Raw genomic sequence first — 22281 nt, forward strand, 5'->3', positions numbered from 1 at the left:
AACTATTGTTTGGCCTAGAATTTTTGAAGATGTATGGCCACCTTATTTGCCGAGCACTCTTTTGATATGTCTACCTGCTCAGTGTAGAGGAGTCCGTGTACTTTCCATGGCACCCTACAATATTAACATCATGTGCAACAAAACTTCAGAGTTTTATTGGAAATTCAGAGCGAGTTTGCTTCATCCAATCGCCTACAACAACCAACCTGATTGGTTACCACACGCTGTACCACATTACTGTAAGGGGCATCGGCTGATCTACCACAATAGATGGGAAGGATGTGATAGTGAATTACCTTGTTATTGTGAGTCGGTTACCTTCTACAAGACCTTGCTGGCTCTGTCTGCACCGTTGTTTGCATGAGGACTTCAGGCTGTTGGACAAGAAAGAGAAAAAAAAGAACATTAAAGGCACAGCAAGTCATTGCTCCCCATGATAACAATTAGGTATGTTAATACTGTGTGTATATAGACGGACAGACAGACGGGCAGGGCGTAGATCTTATAAAACGTGGATATCTATAAAAGCCATGTGACATTAAACAAACCTCCCTGTGTAAATATTATACAAAGAATTGAAGATCGTTCCTCTCCCATGACTCTGACCACATATCAACGGACCATATGCCCCAAATTATCTAGACACTGGGACTCTGTATAAAGCTGGCCTGGGTCTACCCTCTCCACCAGTGCTAATGGATTAAAATGCCTGATGTACACAAGCCTGTCACCAGTTCACATCCAGAATTGGAGAGAACAGTTTACATTTCATCACAGTCGATAGGATCCCCACTGAACATTGGCTACTTGGGATCTATACAGATACTATAGAGATATACGTTATTCTCCAGGTATCGTCCTTAATTGGCTGATTACCGACCTTTAGGCCAATAATCATTTAGTGTAAAAGGGCATGTTGAAAGGCAATGGCGAGTGGACATGCACAATGTTGATTTTGTCAGTGACGGTCTGCAGAGCATTGCTCCCCGTAATAGGAGTGGTGGCAGCAGACCGCTGATGGGCTGTCCGAACAATTTAAGGATGTAATAGCACAGACAACGAGTGGGGATTGAGGGGGAAGCGAGCGCTGAGCTAACAGGTCAGCTCTTGTTTCCCCCGGATCATCAGGCCGCGTAATATGGCCTTAAGGATTTGCTGCCAACAAGACTTGAGCCCCTAAGACCACTATGTATATAAAAAAATAAAAGGTCAAATGAATGCACAGATTTCAGTGGGAGCGGCTGGTAGTCTAATATATATGGAGCCTCCAACAAAAGAAGAGGTTGAGTGAGAGAAGTTTTACACTAAGTGTTATACATAAAGGCCTAAAAAGAAATTTTTTTGCTGATATAAGTTTTATATCCAAAACAATGAGACATGTTTGAAAAAGTGTATGCCTTTTGATGGAGAAGATGTGTAGCTTGAATGACAGGTGAAAACTTGAGTCTGCTTTTAGCATTGAAGACATTTCATTTAGTATATACTTTTAGCCCCCCCCCCCAAATCACAATTCTAAAGTTATTTTTATGTTGAGGTGTTCTGCTTTTTTTTTTTACTTCTGTATAAATAAAAAATAATGTGGGCTGTACCATATCTTGTGTCAATAGGGTGTGTCCAGACACTGTCACATTATTACGGGACACCCCCCCGTTGATGGAATACCCAGATGTTCATTTATCTATAGATTTCCAGGAAGAATTACAGAGAAACAATACAGTCGAGGGTTCTAAGAAAAGATCCCCCAGAATTGTTATTTCATGCAGAGTACAATATTTACTTCTGGGGGAAAAATAATGTGACATGTTCCATCCCTCCAGCCATTTTTGTAACTCTTCAAAAGTGTTTGTTTACACAGATAAACACATTAAACTAATAGTAATAATCCTAATATCTGATTTCTCACCAGACGGGACTGAGGAGGGGCTGACATGCTCTGCGACGACGTGCAGAGACAGAGCAGGGGTGTGAGAGGGGGCAAGGGAAAATGTGTTTGGCAGAAACTCTACAGCAACTAAAAAAATATATGGGGTTATTAAAAAAAAGGGAGAAGACTGGGTTTAGAAACAAAGCAAGATTGTTGTGTTCTGAGAACAGAGAGGCTTTGAGGTAGTGGAATGCAGGGAGGCCATGCAGAGACATGCAGGGGAGGCTGTGTGATCTAGCAGAGCTGGTTTATCCATGTATAATGCCACATATACCTCTCCAATTACAGAGAGGGAGAGGAGGGAATCTGCCCTGAGTACATGTCTACAACATCTGCAGCTGATAAACTCCCCCCACCCCCTTCCCTGCACTCCAATAGAAGGAAAATATTTCTCAGATTAGAAATCCCCTTTATATCCCACATTCTTGGAATTATTAATGGCCAATGGTTTTACAAACCCCTCCTCCATACCCCAGATATGTTTCGAAGCCTAGTTACCATGACATTATTTATAGCTTTTTCCTAACTTATATAAAATAGATTTTTTTTTCCCTTTTAAATTTTTTTCAATGCTTTTCAGTGGAATGTTTTCCATCGTAAGACTGAGAAATTACCATTAATGTCATTTCTCGATCTATAAAGCAACCTCATAGTCAACGTGGTTAAAAAGAGGTAAAATGGCAAGAGGAAATAAGTTACTTATAATAAAAATATACAAAAAGAGCAATGCAGGGAGTTTATATAGTGTTGAGTATACTAGGACCAAGCAAATAAACCAGTGTCGGTAATGGAGTCCAGTCCGGAGCTTCTTTAAAACCATTTATATGTGAAATGTATGGCTAGTCTCTACTGGGTGGTTTTATGACACAATCGGAGACAAATGTTCATAAAACTCTGCATTGTTATTAAAGAGCCGTTCTTATGACTTAGCAATTTCCACCGTCTGAGTGGTTTAGTGGAGAACTGCTGAGCCGAAATGGTTGGCACAATTAGACAACCACAAAGAACCAGCCAAAGAACAAGCCGTTTCAAAATGAAGGCGTATCCTAACAACACAGATGAAGTATATACAGTATATTGTATGATGCCAAATGCCCTGAGGCTGGTAGATAAAGCTGGTTTAAGAAACAACACGCCATGACTTCATACCCATGTTGCTGACCCTGGTGCCATTAACTGCAGCTATATACTGACCCCCATTTTAGCATATAGGTCTGAAAAAAACAAATAAAAAAATACATTCCTAACCAACAATGATGGGATATCCACATAAATAGAACATTTATGGCAAGTGCTGCATACCAAGTATATAGGTCACATCAACTGGCTATTCATTACAGGATTCAGAATCAATTGGCGCATTTATCACATGGAAAATGGTGCAATTTAGGTTTACCAGGGGAAAGATAGCCTGGAACTAAAAAAATAAATAAATTCCTTTTTCCATCACCTCTTCACTACACTCCGCCCAAAGTTTCAGATATTCAGTTCCCACCTCCATGTGCTTCTCAGTCATGGACACTTGTATATCATGTTTCAATGGTCGAATAGAGAAAGGAAACACACTATATTTAGCAAGTTTACTAGGACCCACTTATCTATAATCATGGACACTTTATTATATACAGCTGGGGGAGTTTGGTCCCAAAATGAATGTAGTTCTCTAACCTGTAAAGCTCTATAGACCATGACGTACAATCCAATGTAGACATCTTACTGGAAAGTACAGCTTATTGCACATACACATCCAACCGTAGACCATAAATTTTTCTAGAAGACTAGGCGTAATACATTTTGACCACTCCAGGCCTAAGCAATTCCAAACTCTGCAAACATGGCGGTGAGATCTCCTTTTAAATGGATATTAGGAGTCTTTAGTGACCATAAGCTTCATTTATAATGGGTATGGGGCAGATGAAAGGGGTTGTTTAAGTGGAGTGGATTGTGTAAGAGCCTGCCTCTGAATGTCGTAGCTGGATTCCAGGTAATGTGAGAGGTGGAATGCTCCATGGAATGTTTTGACGCTATTTTCAACTTAGTCACATGTTTTAGGGCACAGGGGGCAGCAGGATTGTATGTCCACGAGACATTCAAGGGACATCAAGTGTCACACACAAGTCTCTCTCGGTCAGTCAGCATTGGAATTACTAGAAAGGAGCTTCAGTGTCCCTGAAATAGTCAGAATTGCTACATACAAGGTTTGCAGTTCCCTGAAATCTGCTTTTAATAAATCACAGGGATACGTGGATAATCCCAACACTTTTTCTGATCAATCCGAGGGATAAACAAATAGAAACGATCACAGCTTGCTGTATGTAAGTCACCAGCATGAGGTTACAAATAAGGTCTCTGACTAGGTTATACTCATTTCCGTGGTCATTAGTCTGAAAGTCTCTTACATCCTGATTACCGACTTTATGTCCAGAGCAACCTGGGAGAAAATGGGAGTCTGCTGCCTGACCAGGAAGACGGCTCTAATGATTATACATTACAACTCTATTATATATTCTGATAGAAGGATTTGAAGTTGCAGACTCAAAGCAAATCCAATCTGGACCATGAAATCTGCTGCAGATCCTGTGTGTGTTAACGCACCCTAAATAATCTTTCACCTGCAAAATTCAAGTGTGCCGTGGCCTACCTACTTCTATTAGCCTGTATATATGTCACTGAAAGCTGAAGGGGATATAGAGCCGCGTGCAGGCCAGTTTATTACTCTTGTAATGTTTTTGCTAGTTCCCTCAAGATCACTAGCCTGGGGGAATCTGATGGGGCTCAAATTGTTCTCACTCTTGTTGAGAACCGGATTTTGGTAATGAAATGTAGCATCTCCAGGTACCTTGTAGCGTGCATGTTACTTGTCTTTCTCTAGAACTTTATCTATACCCAAATGCAAGAGATATTTTGTTAGCAAAAACTGACAGGAAATCCTTTAAGATATAAGGGGTCACATAGCTCTTCTGACCACCGCATAAGGTGGGTGGTGAGTGCTCATTGGCCCTCACAGGACATGGCCTCTGGCCCAACTACAAGTATATACACTACACTCCGCTCCTTGTCTTGGTAGAACCACCCTCGGCCTCTCCTTGGTGTGAATCACAGTGTTACATTTCTCTGGCAGCTGCTGTTTAACTACCAGGGAGTGTGTACACATGTGTGCGTCTGACACCATACCCGCCTGGATAAATGACTTAACCAAACCCGCAGCAGTCCTATAACAGCCCTCTTGAGATGACAAGCAGCAGTGGGGTGGGTTTCTTTCATTCTCATTATACACATATATGCATGTGAATATTAAAGAATATGCTTTGTATATGCTTCCAATGCGAATTGTTTGCAATGAATAAAAAATAAATCCAATGTTCTAATCTGAAGAGCTGGCGCTGTAATCTGTGTATGGCAGAGTAGTTGTAATATGATAAGATGATTCTCGTGTACCATAGTTGCAGGAGAGGCCTGGGAGCGACCTCCCCCTTTTTCTGCGCCAGGTAAACCACATTCCTGAACTTATGCAAGTGGAGGACCAGCTCTAGGGCAGAAAAGGATAGCAAGGTTCTGACCCCACCCAATACACCATGGTATACGAAGGGCAAGCTGAGGCACGCAGCTACCTCAAACAAAGAGCCTTATGCAGCTAGCAAAGCTAAACAAACACAAACATACAGAAGTCAAAATTACAGAAAGCAATTATTGCTAAATATTACGTAACAAACTACAGTGCCATCCTAATGATAGTGTCTGGGGAGAGATTGTGCCCATTCCAGTTTCAGAGTTTGGAGATGCCTTGTGGCTTTAGAAACCGGCAACAGCAGTGATGGGCCAAGCTGAAAAGTCTTCTTTATGCTACAGTATCATCATTTATCTAGCCTATAGACTGAAGTGTTATAGAGTGAAGCGTCATTACTAAATTGGGCAAGACATTTCATTGTATTGTAGCTTAAAGGAGAAGTCCGGCAAAAATTTGCCGGACTTACTACTGCATCAAGGCTTCACTTCCTGGATAAAATGGTGATGTCACGACCCGACTCCCAGAGCTGTGCGGGCTGTGGCTGCTGGAAAAGATGATGGCAGAGGGATGCTCAGTGTTCCTCCAGTGCCCTGTGTCCCTCAGTGTCCCCCTGCCATCATCCTCTCCAACAGCCTGCACAGCTCTGGAAGTCGGGTCGGGACATCACTATTTTATCCAGGGAGTGAAGCCTTGATGCAGTAGTAAGTGCAGGGGGGGAAAAAAGCACTTTATGTGCATTTGCCATAATAAATGTATATTGGTGATTTGTATAACTTTTGGGGCGTAATAATATATTTTAATAAGAATTTTCGCCGGACTTCTCCTTTAAAGGGGTATTCCTAACTAGCACATTGGGGGTTCATCTGAACAGAGGAATAAACATAAGATAAAAGGCTACATTCACACATCCGCTGTTCTGTTTGCAATTGAGGACCAATGGTATTCAATAACCCCATTCACACGTCTGTACATGTGTACAGGGCCACAATACATGCCGCAAAAAAAAGGACGGAACACTACAGATGCACATCCGTAGTGCGGGCCATAGCCGCGGATACTACTAGGTTACCCCGTTTCTTGTATTAACACATAAGTCTAGTTGCATCTACATTATCTTCACAGACAAACCCTTAAAGGGTATTTGTCATAAAAAAAACAAACAAAAAAAACCCACTAAGGGTACTATTACACAGAACGATAATCGTCCGAATTGGCCCGATTAGGCCGATTATCACTCCATGTAATAAATGCAACGATCAGCCGATGACAACGATCATCGGCTGATCGTTGATATAGGTTAGACCCTATTTTTGTCGGGCGCCGACCGCGCACCGCTACGTGTAATAGCGGTGCGTGGCCGGCGACTAACTATATACATTACCCATCCACGTTCCAGGGCTGCTCCTGCCGTCCACTTCTCCCGGGGTCCCGTGCGCGCTCTAGCTTCACAGCAGCCTGTCAGCTGATAGGCTGCTCAGCCAATCACAGGCCGCGGCGGTCCCGGCCTGTGATTGGCTAAGCGGCCTACCAGCTGACAGGCCGCTGTGAAGCTAGAGCGCGCACGGGACCCGGGGTGAAGTGGACGGCAGGAGCAGCCCTGGAACGTGGATGGGTAATGTATGCCAGTTTAGCAAGGGCTGCAAGGACATCGGTAACAATGTCCTTGCAGCTCTTGTCAAACGATTATCGGGCCGTGTAATAAAGCCAGTAAACGAGCAATGATCTAGCAGATCGGCGCTCGTTTACAGGTATTATCGGGCCCGTGTAATACCACCCTAAGTCAAGAGAATCACAAGGTTTTGCACCTCATTTCCCTGCTGTCAATTCTTCACCATCCAGCAGCCCCACAGACCTATAATGGAGCCACCTGGAGGGAGATTGCTGCAAGCCAGGAAGTAAAATGCACTACTGCATGCTTCCCTGGGTCATGCCAAAAGTTTTTCTTAATATCCGTACTCACTTTATAGGAGATTATAGACACTTTTCCGCAGTGTGGGGAATGGAGGGGGTATGGCCTTAAACGGTACACTGTGGACCAAATTAAGTAAATGATGTTGCTGTGGCCTAATAGCAGTTGCATGGTGTGCCTCTATAGCAGTCATATGCTTTTATTCACTAGCGCTTTGCAAGAATTAATAAAAAGCTCTCCAATGCACTCCATTCAATCAGAGGACAATCTTCCTTTAGGGGTCCCACTGGTGAGACCTGCTCATCCAGGAGTAACTTATCCAGCTGGGAATACCACTGTAAGTAAACGAAATGGCTCAACAGTAAGTCACAATACCACCACAACTACACAAATGATTGGACTCTTTATAGGACATATAGGCCATGAATCCAATACTGGACAGTATGGGGGACATTTATTAAAAACAGCGTTTTTTATGCCGGACTTATAAATGTCCCTGCATCTCCGGCGCTACGGGGATTTATGTAGAGGCGGACTGCCTCTACATAAATCCCATGCGCTCTAGTACGCACCGCCGAAAACCTACGCCAGCTGAGGACTGGAGTAGGTTTTCGGCGTATCTTTTGGCAGAACGGATGGGGAATCGCGCGGACTCTGAGTTCCTCCGTTCCGCCCCCTTCACACCCCCTCCCCGTACTTGGCGGAAAGTGCCGATTTGCGAATATTTTATTCGCAAATCGGCCATTTGCGAATAAAAAAATACGCAAATCGGAACTTTCGCCGTACGCCGTACGCCGGATGATACATGTCCCCCTATCTGTTAATATCCATAATGAACCACATGTATATTGTCAGGTGTAGGGGAAAGATGGAAAAGAGTAAGAATACAGGGTCAGACTACACTGGGTTTGTTTGTAGTCGTAACTATGGAGACCCATAGTTTTGCACGAGAGCTGTACACACCAAATGGTAGGATACTTCTAATATAGACAAAAAAATCTTTAGTTTATGTTTTAAATTTATTGGCAACATAGAAAAAACAATATAGAAGTGGACACACCCTTAAAACTATTTTTCCCTAGAGACATCTAGGTTTAGCATTTTTATTGACACAACTAAATATTAGAATACAAAGCATTTTGTAGGGTGGCTACTGGTTTGTAATACTGCCTTCTACCAGAATAAGGCTGGTTTTACAAAGACATAATTTGGGCACTTTGTTTAGCATCCGTATTACTGCTGTAAGTCCGACAGTGTTTTCTGATGACCCAAACTGACTGCTGTTGACTGAAACGCCATTGATTAGATGGCCATGTGATTTCTATGGGCAATACCTGACTGGAAGGAAAAAGGAGGATCAGGCAGGCTGGGTGTCTGGCAGCAGTTCATCTACCAAATTGCAAACACATTTATGGGAGAGCCTGGTGGTATAAGCTGGAGACAGCTAATATGTATAGGCAGCTTCATCGGTTAGATTATCCCCAACCTACGAGCTCCGTCACTGCACGTACAGTTTTTGTTTAGAATATATTTAGTGTCACTTCCGTATGCAAGGTCACACATGGTGACAACAAAAGGTGTGCAGACCAAGAGTTACGCCTAGAGACACACACAGAAGGATAGATGCACTAATACATAGATACACAGGGCTACACAATAAAAGATACACACAATTCTACAAACACAGAAGCAGATACACCCATATATTTTCAAAGCCAGACACACCCTAAGACAAATGCACATATCCAAGCATATTGGTGCACACAGCCTACAGACGGCTCTCTCCAACCTTATGTTTGTGAGCACATGGGCACAGGCATCAGCTCTGAGGGAGGGTTTCCTGGCCCCTGCTGTGTAAATCTGAGGAGGGGGGTTCATTGTGACCCAGACCAGAATTATTTCCAGATGTTATCAGAACAAAGCACAATTTCCTGATAACAGATAGACACATACAAAGCACAAAAACAAAGAACGTAGTATATATAATGTAATGCATACTGTAATAAACACTTTTACTGTATGGAAGAAAGCAGGTTTACAATGCCGGTTCTAACATCAGACTACAATGTATACAAAGACTGGCAATGAAATCACATCACTATTATACAATCTGCTGCGTACAACATCTGTACTGAGGTAGAAGATATCTTCTCCCCCAACACTGCGAAAACAGAAAGGAACTCATTAAACTGTTTCTTCCTGAGACCGCACCCATGCACAAGGCAAGTCTGCAGAGCGGCTCGGCCCAGGCAGCTGAGAGACACATGGTGCACGGCCTCTGCCAGCTCCATACAAAAGTCCACAGATAATTATCATTGATTTCATTTCAGGGAACCCCCGAGACGAACCACAGCCCCTATATCACATTACTATCTGCTAGTTAACAATGCAAACTTTTAGTAACTTGATAACACTTTGCGCCTCTTTGTCCACTAAAAAGATTTATTTTAGAACTTGTAAAGTAAAACAGACCAAACATAATCAAAGGTACACCATGTTTGGCCCATTGGAACCCTCAAGGGTGAATTTATTATTTTGGTTATCCCAAGATCCAAAGTCATATTCTATCCACTAAAAAGGAGGCAAGTAACTCATAGGTGGGATTTGGCCACTGTCCTGAGAACCGAGGACAACTGTCCCCAGAATGGGTGGATTGGCATTCATTTTCTATGGAGCTTCCAAAACATTGCCAGGCACCGATCAACTAGTGATTGTGGATCTTGTGTATTTGAGATAATGGGATAAATCTTAAAGCGTAACTGTCATTTTTTTTTATTGCAGAAATCAGTAGTATAAGCGATTTTAAGAAACTCTGTAATAGGTTTTATCAGCTAAAAAAGCCTCCTTCTGTACTCAAGAAGCAATCTCCCAGCCTCCCCCCCTGACTTCTGTGCATTATCAGGCAAACACGTCTTCATTACAGAGAAGCCAGTGAAGACGGGCTCTGCTCTCTCCATTGTAAGCCTATGAAGGGGGGAGGGGCTGAGGGAGATGAGGGAGCAGGAAGAGGTGACATGAAGGTCAGCTGTTTGTAGACTCTCTCGGCACCTAAACCGCAGGATTCTGGGGTCAGAAAGGTCAGTGCTTATCTATGAACTTACTGAGAGAAGATTGCAGGGTGTTGTGCTGTGCAAGACTGCTCCGTGCTCAGTCACTCCTAACAGCCCCTCCCCTCTCCATAGCCAAATAATGGAGACAGAAATCCTGCTGCTTCTGAAGTGAGGGGGGAGGCTGGGAGATTGCTTTCTTCAGTCCAGAAGGAAACTCTTTTGGTTTATAAAACCTATTACAGAGTTTCTTAAAATCGCTTGAACTCTTGATATTTAATGTTTTTTTTAAAAAATGGCCCTGAAATGACAGTTACGCTTTAAGCATTTTTCATGCCAATCTTATCTGAAAACACGTTGGAGTAAGATGCACCAAATTTACTAGGAGCTTGGAGAGGTCAGATGGCATGCATGTTGTGATAAAGGGCTTATAGAACAATCATGACACTTTCTCAAACTTGCAAAAATGGTCAATGTTTATTTCTAAGGGTGCCTTCACACCTACCGGATCCACAGCGGATCTCACTTCTGCGGATTCGAAGCGAGAACCGCTGCGGATCTGGTATCAATTCACCCCTATGATAGCACATATTCGCAGCGGGATTAACATCCCGCTGTGAATATGTGCTTTAACTCCCTGGTGCCCGCAGCCCCACCGCCACATCCCTGGCGCATCCCCCCATCAGCCCACCCCCAGCCCGCCGCCGAGAGCATACAGTACCTGCTCGGCGGCGCGGCTGCAGTGAGGCTGCCGGCTCCGGTCCCGCTCAGATCAGCTGAGCCGGACCGGAGCCGGGAGCCTCACTGCAGCCGCACCGCCGAGCAGGTAATGTATGCTCTCGGCGGCGGGATGCGGGCAGCGGCGGGCTGGGGGTGGGCTGATGGGGGAATGTGGCCGGGATGGGGGGGGGATGCGGGATGCGGCGGCGGGGCTGCGGGCACCAGGGAGTTAAAGCACATATTCACAGCGGGATGTCAATCCCGCTGCGAATATGTGCTATCATAGGGGTGCATTGATACCGGATCCGCAGCGGTTCTCGCTTCGAATCCGCAGCGGTTCTCGCTTCGAATCCGCAGAAGTGAGATCCGCTGTGGATCCGGTAGGTGTGAAGGTACCGTTAAAGAGTTTTTCTCATCTGCCAAGAATTCAGCTCTGCACTGAATCAGCTCTGCATCACTTTGTCTCGCCCTGAGATTACACGTCTTCCAGGGACAATAAAAGCCCCAAAGACGTGTGTGTGACCTCAGAGGGAGACCCCCCGAGGTCGCAGTTTACCTGACTGACGTCTCAACCTGGCCACCGTACTCAGAGCAGAGAGTGGTGGTTGGGAACCTAGGCAGGAAGGAAGAGGCCAAATTTCAAAAGAAAGCAATTTTGCCTAATGTTTCTAATAGAAAAGGATCCACTCTAGTTCCCAGTTTGAGTGTGACATTGCAGCTCAGTTCTATTGAAGTAAATGGAGCCAAGTTGTAATACCACATACAACCCGAGGACAGGTGTGGTGCTGTTTTTGAAAGAAAGCAGCTATGTTTTGCTAATCTTGAACAACTTTAAATACCTTTTTGATATTATGATGTGAAAAGGGTGTAGAGAGTCTATAAAGTCAGTGAAATGTGGACTCTGCTGGTAGTCACATAAGTGAGCAGGGCTTGGCACAATGAGAATTCCTAAAATTTTTAAATCAACTGAATTATATTGACTCTCTGGAGAGAAAAGAAAAGTAAAAACAATGAGGTTGATTCCTGTCTCTGCTTCACCCCACACGGCTCACCTTCCTGAGTGCAGGCAGCAGAGATTGTTGGAATAGCAGGAGAGGGTGTGTACAGAGAGAATGGCAGGCAAGGGTCAGACGTGTTTACATTATATATATATATATATATATATATATATATATATATATATATATATATATATATATACACACACACAGCGCTATGGACACTGGATGTTTATTATCTTTAAGAATTATCACCATTACTGACTGTCTAAGTATATAGTAACAATCGTTATTTTTTTAAAACTCTCCATGCCATACCGGGATGTACACTGGGCTTGTCCACTTTGTCTTTAACATTTTTACAGCTATTAAAATGCGGAGTCATAGGTCAGCAAACCTGTCCGGTCTCTTGTCCAGGTGCAGTCAAAGAAAAGGAAGGCAGGCACTAATATATATATATATATATACACACACACACACACACACAAATGAGCCTGGTAACAAGTGTTTCCATTATAAACAAACACAGCCGAGGAGTTCCTGAGCTCACATGTGACGGGCTTCACGTCTGTGTTTATTTTTCTCCCACAAGGATAGTTGTCTGCTCAGACTTAATGTTGGTATAGCAGAAAAGTACAAAGACAATATGGTGGTACATGAATGTCAAATTACAGTACTGGGATCGATACAATGTACAGGGTGTTTTACCATCTTACCTAATACACCTAAACATATATAGGCCTTGTCCAGTTAAATATTTTTCCTCTATATATACTGTATATCTCTACACATATACAAATTGGCCAAAACACAAGATAATATGATTATGATTTTACAACACATAGGTGAACAGGGCGCACAGACAGGGAGGGTGTGAGTTTAGCCGGGTGTCAAAAGGGTGTGCTATTATTTACACAAGCCAGTAATACAAACAATCAGAGAGATAGGTTATCAATGGCATTTATCAGCACTCCTGCTGTATACACAACTCTCACCCCTGAGCTTTCACAATTCTTATAACTTCATTCTGAGCCAAACATTTGCGTAGAACTTAAAAGTCTCCATCACAACCCATGCATTATTTCACTACAATGCCAATTGTGTGGAGAGAACAGAACACATTTACATTTCAAAGGCTGCTTATAAACATTAGATAACATACTGGTACATCCTGCCTATACATTACTATTGGGGCAACATGACTGTACCCCAAGAACTGACGATGATGGATTTTAAGGGCCATATTACATGGGGTGATTATCGTGTGAAAAATCTTTAAAAATAAATAAATAATAATAATAATAATAACAACGTATGGTGGATTGTCTATTCATCCAGCCAGATGTTGTTCTAAACTAGCATTATATTTTACTCCATCTTATTGTAAATTCTTTATCTTTAACATATAATGTCCATATTGAATACTGCATGATAATAATAATAATAAAACATCTATCAATCCTTTATAATAAACCAAGCCAAACGTTTGTGTGAACATCTTTGAAATCAATACAGTCGTATATAAGGATGGAGGATCTTAAGCAGTTTTCTGTGGGTATTTATTCTTCATGTGTTACAGAATACAATACTTGCCTGGGTTCACCCAAATAACTGACAGATTATGTTACTTTATTACTATTATTATGCTTCACTATTACTATTAGGGTCACATCTAGTTTGTATATTCGAACGATATATAGCTTACCAAAAATAGAAGTGTAAACCCCCCATTGCTGGACTGGGTATTGCCACCAGGATGTGAGGGTCTAGTCTATGTTTTTCCACCTGTGTCCTTTTCATGACCCTTAGACCAATTCCCCCCTGCTGTATGCAAACCAGGCAGTTCCTCTGAACTGAGGAGATCTGAGCAGATAAGTGGCCTAGGGATGGGCCCACTCACGCCTAAGCACCTTGGAAATTGTAGATGGCTGCTCCTATTTTCTGCCAACTTTCTATCCTATATAAGGATAATCACGTTATTTCCTACAACTATGAAATAGTGTCCATGTGATCACATCCCATTTGACATGTACATTTAACATGTAGTACAAGAAAGCTCCCGACATAACCACTAAACATTGGCCCAATAGAGAACAATAGAGTGTACTTTGGTCTCCATGTGGCAGGTATGCAACAGCATAGGAGATGATGCTACTTCATACAACAGTATATATTATACAACAGGACCCTAGAAGTGACAATATAGTATAGCATGATTTATTGTATTTGACAGAAAAAGGTTAATGTGCATATGTATCCTTAAACCCTATCAGGCTCTTATTTGTCAACTGTAAAGGAAGGCACGTGCAAACCATGCTTTCCTATATGGAGTGCCACAGCAAAAAAAAAAAAAAAAAATGATATATATAAAATATATATACAGTGTGTGTGTATATATAGTAGACCATAAGAGTGACTCTATATAAGTCTATAGCATATATGTTCAACAAGCAGTTTGCTTTTGTACATTGAAAATAAAGGCCCGATAGAAACTGTACTGTAATAAATATCTATTTAATGACTATAGATTTAAAATAACATAGAAAATGTTTCTCAATGTAGTTAAAAAGCAGAAAACCCTGGAGGGGCCTCAAGGTATCGCTGCGCCCAGTCAGTGGAATTCACTACTACATACTGACTTTCTAACATTCACAATAAACTTTTCTTTTCCAAGAAACATATCCTATGCCAAATCCCAGCCCCACCTCACTGAGAGAGAGCCCTATCAAGGACTTTCTTCTAGATCCCCAAGACCAGAAGCTTCTACGTTACTATGTACATTAGTGCTGAAATGCTAAAAGTCCTGAGATTGAAAAAATACTACAAACCGATGTGTGTGTTGCATACTGCTACACAGGTGTCACATACAGCTACTTAGCCACTATATAGACAACAAGTAATGGACATGACTACTGTAGATCCTCTGAACTGAGAGGTTTCTCAAATTTTAGCCAAGCTATATATCCTGTTACTAAGCATTGGTCACCACTCTAAACACCGACATAAAAAGGAACAATGAAGCACAAGTCGATAGTTACAAATAATTATTAATGGATCAGAGGAAAACCAGAATAAACACAGACTCAATGGATAGAAAAAAAAGAGGAAGAGCCTGAAGCTATGGGAGTTTTATTTTAACTACCATTTAGTCTTTTGCTTCACTATACTATAGAGCAGGCACAGAAGACAGAACTAGATTTTACTGTCGGCAAAAAAGGCACTTTTTTCTAAAACCTTAGAAGAGATGAACAGAGGACCAGAGACAACAAAGAAGGACGTAGGCACAGAAATCATTGGCATGAGAGTCCAATAAGAAGAAATGACTTTGTGGAAATGATGTTGTCCTAATCTTATGGGCTTCCTGTCTGTAACGCCAATGAAGAATTGTAACTAATATATTTCTCCTTAGGAAACCCCTATAAATCCCAAATGCTCAAAAGTTATGCCTTGTTGACAGGATAGAGGATAATAAGCCAATTTGGCATCCCCACTAAAGATGAGCGAACCTCGAGCATGCTCGAGTCCATCCGAACCCTATCGTTCGGCATTTGATTAGTGGTGGCTGCTGAAGTTGGATAAAGCCCTAAGGCTATGTGGAAAACATGGATATAGTCATTGGCTGTATCCATGTTTTCCAGACAACCTTAGAGCTTTATCCAACTAATCAAATGCCGAACAATCGGATGGACTCAAGCATGCTCGAGTTTCGCTCATCTCTAATCCCCACCAATCACAAGAACAGAAGACCGCACCCCCCCCTCCGTAATCAACACACACACTAGCCGTACTCCTCCACAACTCAATTCATTCTCTATAGGGTTTCCAAACGTTGCCCAAAGCTGGAGGTCATAACTTTTGGAGATGAGAATACCCCACTAATAGGCCTTTACCCTTTAGATAATCTACGTCATATCTGTGGCGTGAAGTTGGGGAGCTCTTCTTATATTTGCAGTCCCATCTTTTGGGGCTACCAATTGTACACTTGTCATGCAGCATGAATTTTCTTTTTTTGTTATAATTTTGCATTGTATTATAAATTCTAGTCAATTGAGGCATAAAAAAGCATGTTAGTGGCAGAATTGTGCAACATGCAATATTCTGCAATGACTCACTGTATCCTCATGTGACAAAATGTGTCTCCAAATGTCCTTCGCCAGTCATCCTTATAGACTTGGTGTCTCTTATTAATTGAAATTACTGCCAAAATGCATGAGAGGGTTTAAAGGGGTTGTTCACAATTTAAAAAACCTGGCTGCTTCCTCCCAAACACAGCACAACTCCTGTCGCCAATGGATTGGCTACAAAACCCCACCTAACCTGTGGACAGGTGTGGTCTGTTCTTAAAAGAAAGCGGCCATGTTTGTGTAATCCTGGACAACCCCATCATAGTTTGGAAGTCTAAAGCTGCAGGCAGGATTATTTAAGAAGAATATAGGTAATTGTGTGAAAAAGCCACGGAGATCCGGTAATACAGAACTCCTATCCAGTTATTGCACAACCTCTCTGTACAGTCATATAGTTCAGTCACGTTAATGGGATTGCAACGTGTTGCGGCTAAATCTTTATATTGAAGTTGGCTGTATTTTTCCGTAAAATCAGAAAAAGGATTTCTTGAATCATGGAAACCCGTCCAGATACTTTATTGCTTCCATGTACAGTCACATGAAGGAAATAAAACTGGCTGCGTACTTTCCATTTCAGGGTCAGATACTAACCACACCCACGCCGATTACGGGACTCTCATCACTTTTTTACGTTCTTTCTATGAATTTTTTTCTAGTAAAAACTGTTTTGCACATCCTCACTCCCAAGAGCTACAGCTTTCCCCCAGCGGCTAACAGGCCGACCCAGCAGCGCTATAAGTGGCTAAAATTACGGCCAGAGGACCTGTTCGCTACAAGACAAGAACCAATAGGATTCCAAGAGAAACAATGAGGCATTTACCATATCTTCTCCTCGTACTGAACTCAGGTATAATTACTTATCAAATTCCAATGACTTTCTACATGAATGATTCTGCAAACAAGAGGTGAATGAATTAAGAAAAAGATATGGATAAGGCAATAGGAGTTATTGTGTTTACTGAGGGCGAGGTAGAACAATGCGTAAATTAAGGCTTAGTTCACCCTCACACTGTGAGTCATCACTATGGAGAATACAAGGTATTTACACGGAAAATCGCTGTATTATACATGGCCAGTATAGTTTTATTGCATTATGCTACTTACAACTGTGTATTACAAGCCTGTACTATGTAAACCTATAAGGCATACTACTTAGCTTCACGTTGGTGCCCAAGTTGCTCCAATCAACTTTTTTTTTATTTTTATGGAAGTTTCATGATCCCTCAGCGGACAGTACACTAAGCTTGTACCTTATTATATTATGCACAGGATGCCTTTGGAGCCTGAGTAATGTCCAGCAGAATAACATTATGACTCCATTCACTAAAGCAATTGAACTATCCCTTCCATGAACCATTAGACTTGTCCTTGTAATGTGAGATTTTAATTCACAATGTTACTCATCTCCAGTTTAGCTATTGGCAGGACCACACCCTGAATCTTGCCTCTCTCCTCTGCAGGATTATAAGATTAAGAAAGAGAAGTTACACGTCACTTGCTCCCTTCTGAAAGAACACAGTCCTCCAAAGTTTTATCACTGCCAGTTACTTCAGTCTGGCAATCCCTTAAAGGGGTTATCCAGTGCTACAAAAACATGGCCACTTTTCCCCCTCTCTTGTCTCTAGATTGGGTGAATGGAGCTTAATTGCAAACCACACCTGAACTGGAGACAAAGAGAGGGGGGGAAGTGGCCATGTTTTTGTAGAGCTGGATAACCCCTTTAAAAGTAGGGTAACATGCATTGTACTGTGGGGAAAAAGTAACTTACAAGAACAGTTTGAGGCATTGTACTTTCTAGCTGGAGCAAATCATAATCTTCAATTATGCCATGATGGGAGTTGTAGTTGTGCCACAGCTAAGAACCACAGGATGGTGAACGTGGATACAGAGCTTGTTGAAGAATAAAGTTGAATCTTTTCTCAAGCACAAATGCTGGAATGTACTCAGTCTGGAATGTATATCCTGAGTCTGAACAGTATATATACCTATAGCTCAGAGGTATACCACACCTGTATGCTTTCTTAAGAACACTCAAAATTCTTCCACATAAAAGGAAAGATAAGGCAAGCTAACTGAGGTTCCTGAAATTCTTCTGCTGTGAGACGGTCACACTGGAGGGCAGCACAGGGGACAGATGCGGCTATATATTTACACCTATAGTGACACACACGTGTGCAGCCCTAGAGTGGGTTCCCCATGTGAATTCGTGCCTGCCACCCCTCCTCCTCCTCCTCTCCCTCATACACCCCCCCCCCTCCTCTTCTCAGACTACAGAACTGCTGTGAGTCACTCTGCTCCCAAACCAACATTCCTGAAGGATTCTGGACAGGGGCCAGTACTTCCAGACACACCCAGAGCACAGCAATATACAGAAGAGAGCCATAATATACAGAGCAGTGTGGAAACCAATATACAAGCTGAGCTTTTAGTCACATCATGAATCCAGAAATATACAGACCAAACGTTTCGCCTGAAGCTTCCCCTCCTTTAGCACACCCCTATTTCCATGGAGCACGAGTTGCCATGAAGTTTTATGAGGCTGGAGGAATGTTTTCAGCCCCTATCACCATTTCATCTGCTTCATCCCTCAGCAGAACTCGTCTTTCACCAAAAAGGATTCCACATTTTTTCAATATAAAAGAGGTTAAAGCACTCTTAGTAAGAAGCCACGTTTTTAGTAAACCATAGACGCTTATGACCTAATCGTCACCATTAACTTTTAGAGTCTACAAAGAATTCTTTGCCACCAGATCACAACTCCTTGGGCACTTCCTTGGGCACTTTGGCTAGGCACCGCACCTTATCTGTGATTACAGCTCACATGGCATTCACACCCAGAATTTTAAGGGAGAAGTTTCTGCCAATCAGAATCAACTTGAGTGCACCCCTCCCTTCCTAGGGAGCACGCTGGGCACTTAGGTGCACCACAGGAATCAACATGATTATTATAGCAGCCATTTAATAAATGATTCATTAGAAGGTTGTTAACATACTGGAGATCCATGAGGAGCGTTTTAGTAATGCACAGGGGAAAGTATACAAAAAAAAGCATATAGAAACAACCACTAAATGTCGACCTAAAGCTCAATAAACAAGTCAAATCCTCTAAATATAGAAAAAAAAGGTGCAAAAACAACAACAAAACAATCCCAAGTAGATAGAGATAATAGTGCATAATAGTGCCCAACCACTAGGTTCTTATAAAAATGACTTTATGATACACATACATCTATCCATGTACAATACATACATCTATCTATATATATAATATATATATATATATATATGCATGCATATCTCAGCAACTCCCCCCCCCTCCCCTCCATTCCAAAATCTCCGCCAGGGGAGGGTGTGGTGCCTCAAACTTCTGTGTTGTAATAGCCACAGAATCCAGTCCAAGGCAAACATGGCCAATAATGCAAAGGCAGAAACTGGCTTTATCTTCCATACAATAGAAGATGTGGGAGGTAATATACATACAGGAGGTAGAGGTAAGGAAATGCATAAGACTTGCTTATCCCTGTGCACAGATCCCTATGGATTCCCTATGCAATCCCAGCACTGATCCCTATGAATTCCCTATGCAGTCACAAGATTGCGCAAAGAGTGCAGTGTGTGCGCCTAGTGCAGAAAAGTGTGATACACTCCAAAGCAGGGAATAGCATAGGCAAAAAACCTAAATACAGGAGTAGCCTTATATATATATATATATATATATATATATATATATATATATATATATATATATATATACACACACACAATCCTCTGGAAGAGCAGAGATAACACACCAAGCATTACGCACAAGGAAAACTCCTGCAGCAACTTGCCCAAGAAACTTCACAAGAAGGAGAATAATAAGAAGCAACAAGAAGGCAGAAAGTCCTGTAAGGGACTGTATAGAGAGGAATAAGCGTGCAGTTGGTTACCTGTGTGGTCCTTGGCTGGCACAATACGTGCAGGGAGCCAGCGGCTCTGGTCTGCCTTGGGTAAGCAGAGCTAAGTGATGAGTGCAGGCAGGGCAGGGCTGCTATAGAGCACAGTATGGGTGTGTCTGTGTCCAATCCTGGAGAGGAGGCTGAGCCTGCCCTGCCCAGGGCTACGAGCCTGCTGCCTGTGTGTGCACTCACTGCTGCTCACACTCTGCTCACATCTATACACCAGGGTCCCATGCAGAGGTGATAGGGCTTACTGCACACATAGTCTCACCCACAGCAGTTCTCTGCCCACATAGGGACAGCTCTGTGCCAGGGAACTTAATAAAAGTAAAGTACGTTTTAATACACAGAGATACACAGCACATTACATATTTGGCAAAATTGTCACATTTGCTACTTTTTGTCTAACAAGTCTGGCTAAATAATGTGTTTTGGACATTTTTGTTCCTGCCTTAAAGGAGAAGTCCGGCACAATTTTTTATTAAAGTATTGTAATGCCCCCCAAAAGTTATACAAATCACCAATATTCACTTATTATGGAAAATGCTTATAAAGTGCTTTTTTCCCTGCACTTACTACTACATCAAGGCTTCACTTCCTGAATAAGATGGTGATGTCACCACCCGACTCCCAGAGCTGTGCGGGCTGTGGCTACTGGAGAGGATGATGGCAGGGGGATGCTCAGTGTGCCTCCAGTGCCCTGTGTCCGCCTGCCATCATCCTCTCCAGCAGCTAGAGCCCGCACAGCTGTGGGAGTCGGGTCGTGACATCACCATGTTATCCAGGAAGTGAAGCAGTAGTAAGTGCAGGGAAAAAAAGCACTTCATAGGCATTTTTCATAATAAGTGTATATTGGGGATTTGTATAACTTTTGGGGGGCAATACAATACTTTAATAAAAATTTTCACCAGACCTCTCCTTTAACACTTCTGAATAGTGTCTAGTAAAGGGGCTGTGGCTAAGAGGAATGGAAGGAGCTGACTTTACGAGAAATTGTTGATAAAACCTTGTGATAAACCCTACAAATGCTTGATAGAAGTTGTAAGTACTTGGGGGACCTTTACACATATTACAAAACCTTAAAGAGAAAGTTCCACTATGCCGAATGGGAAAAAATATATTTCTATCACCTGGTCGGTGCTGGCACATAGATCCCAGTGGCATGGTCCATTCTTCAAACCACCACCGGTTTACTGACATCTGCGCCAGTTTCTCTATCTGCAAGTAGGGCTGCTGGTTGTACTGGAGGTGAGCCCAGCACCCCCAGTGCACGGATATCTATTTCCTGGGTGATGTGCCTCCTGCATGCCTACCTGTACCGCTAAACTGACCAAACCTAAATTGCATCTGGCCAATAGCGAATATGGAGAATACTTTACCTTTAAAGATGAAAACCAGGTGGGATAGATGAATTTACGAATGTTTCTCTCACAAAGCAATGGTACAAACTCTTGATGGTTGCAGAGGCACTGAATGGCACAATAAGCTTAATGGTTATAGAAAAGACTTAAAGAGATACTCCAGAGACTGAAGAAAAAATTGTATTTGCTAATAAATTGCTTTAATAAAGTTATGTTGCTATGCAATATAACTTTATTAAAAATGAATAGTTCAGGACTATTATAACTATTCTATATCTCAGGCTAAATTCTTACAAATCTGGTTCCCCTGCAGAACTTACAGACAATTCATCACTGCCATATTCAATCAGTCCAATTAGACTTCATAAACTCCTACGGTCCTTTAACCCCTGCCTGATGTTCGGAGAGAGCTACCATTAATACTTAGGCAGAGGCGTAACTACCACTGTAGCAGTCATAGCTGCCTCTATGGGGCCCACTGCCTCAGGGGGCCCCATTGCTGGCTTCTGCAATGCACTGGACCCCTGAGCTGTCATCATTTGCAGCACCCAGTGGCTGAGCAGATCTTCTGGGATCTGCAAATGTCCCTTCAATTGAAAGAACTTCAGACGAGCTCTTGCAGTTATGTATTTATAACTACACTTGACAGCTTAGTGGTCAGTCGGGAAGGCGGGGGGCCCCAATTCAAAATTTTTCTATGGGGCCCAGCTGTCTCTAGTTACGCCCCTGTCTTAGGGCAATACTATTAAAGC

At 42.4% G+C, this 22281-nt stretch overlaps 1 protein-coding gene across 1 annotated transcript in view; it reads right to left on the minus strand.

The window, feature by feature from the left end:
- The window catches only part of AHNAK (AHNAK nucleoprotein), a 46556-nt gene extending 26322 nt beyond the window's left edge, over window positions 1–20234 (minus strand). Inside the window, exons 1-2 of the mRNA XM_069965382.1 lie at window positions 20160–20234; window positions 297–374 (exon numbers count right to left, since the gene is read on the minus strand). The gene's annotated coding sequence lies outside the window, so the exon portion shown is untranslated. The remainder of the gene's footprint in view (window positions 1–296; window positions 375–20159) is intronic.
- Window positions 20235–22281: the final 2047 nt, after the last annotated feature.

This window comes from Dendropsophus ebraccatus, chromosome 4 (genome assembly GCF_027789765.1).
Source record: "Dendropsophus ebraccatus isolate aDenEbr1 chromosome 4, aDenEbr1.pat, whole genome shotgun sequence".
Lineage (NCBI taxonomy): Eukaryota > Metazoa > Chordata > Amphibia > Anura > Hylidae > Dendropsophus > Dendropsophus ebraccatus.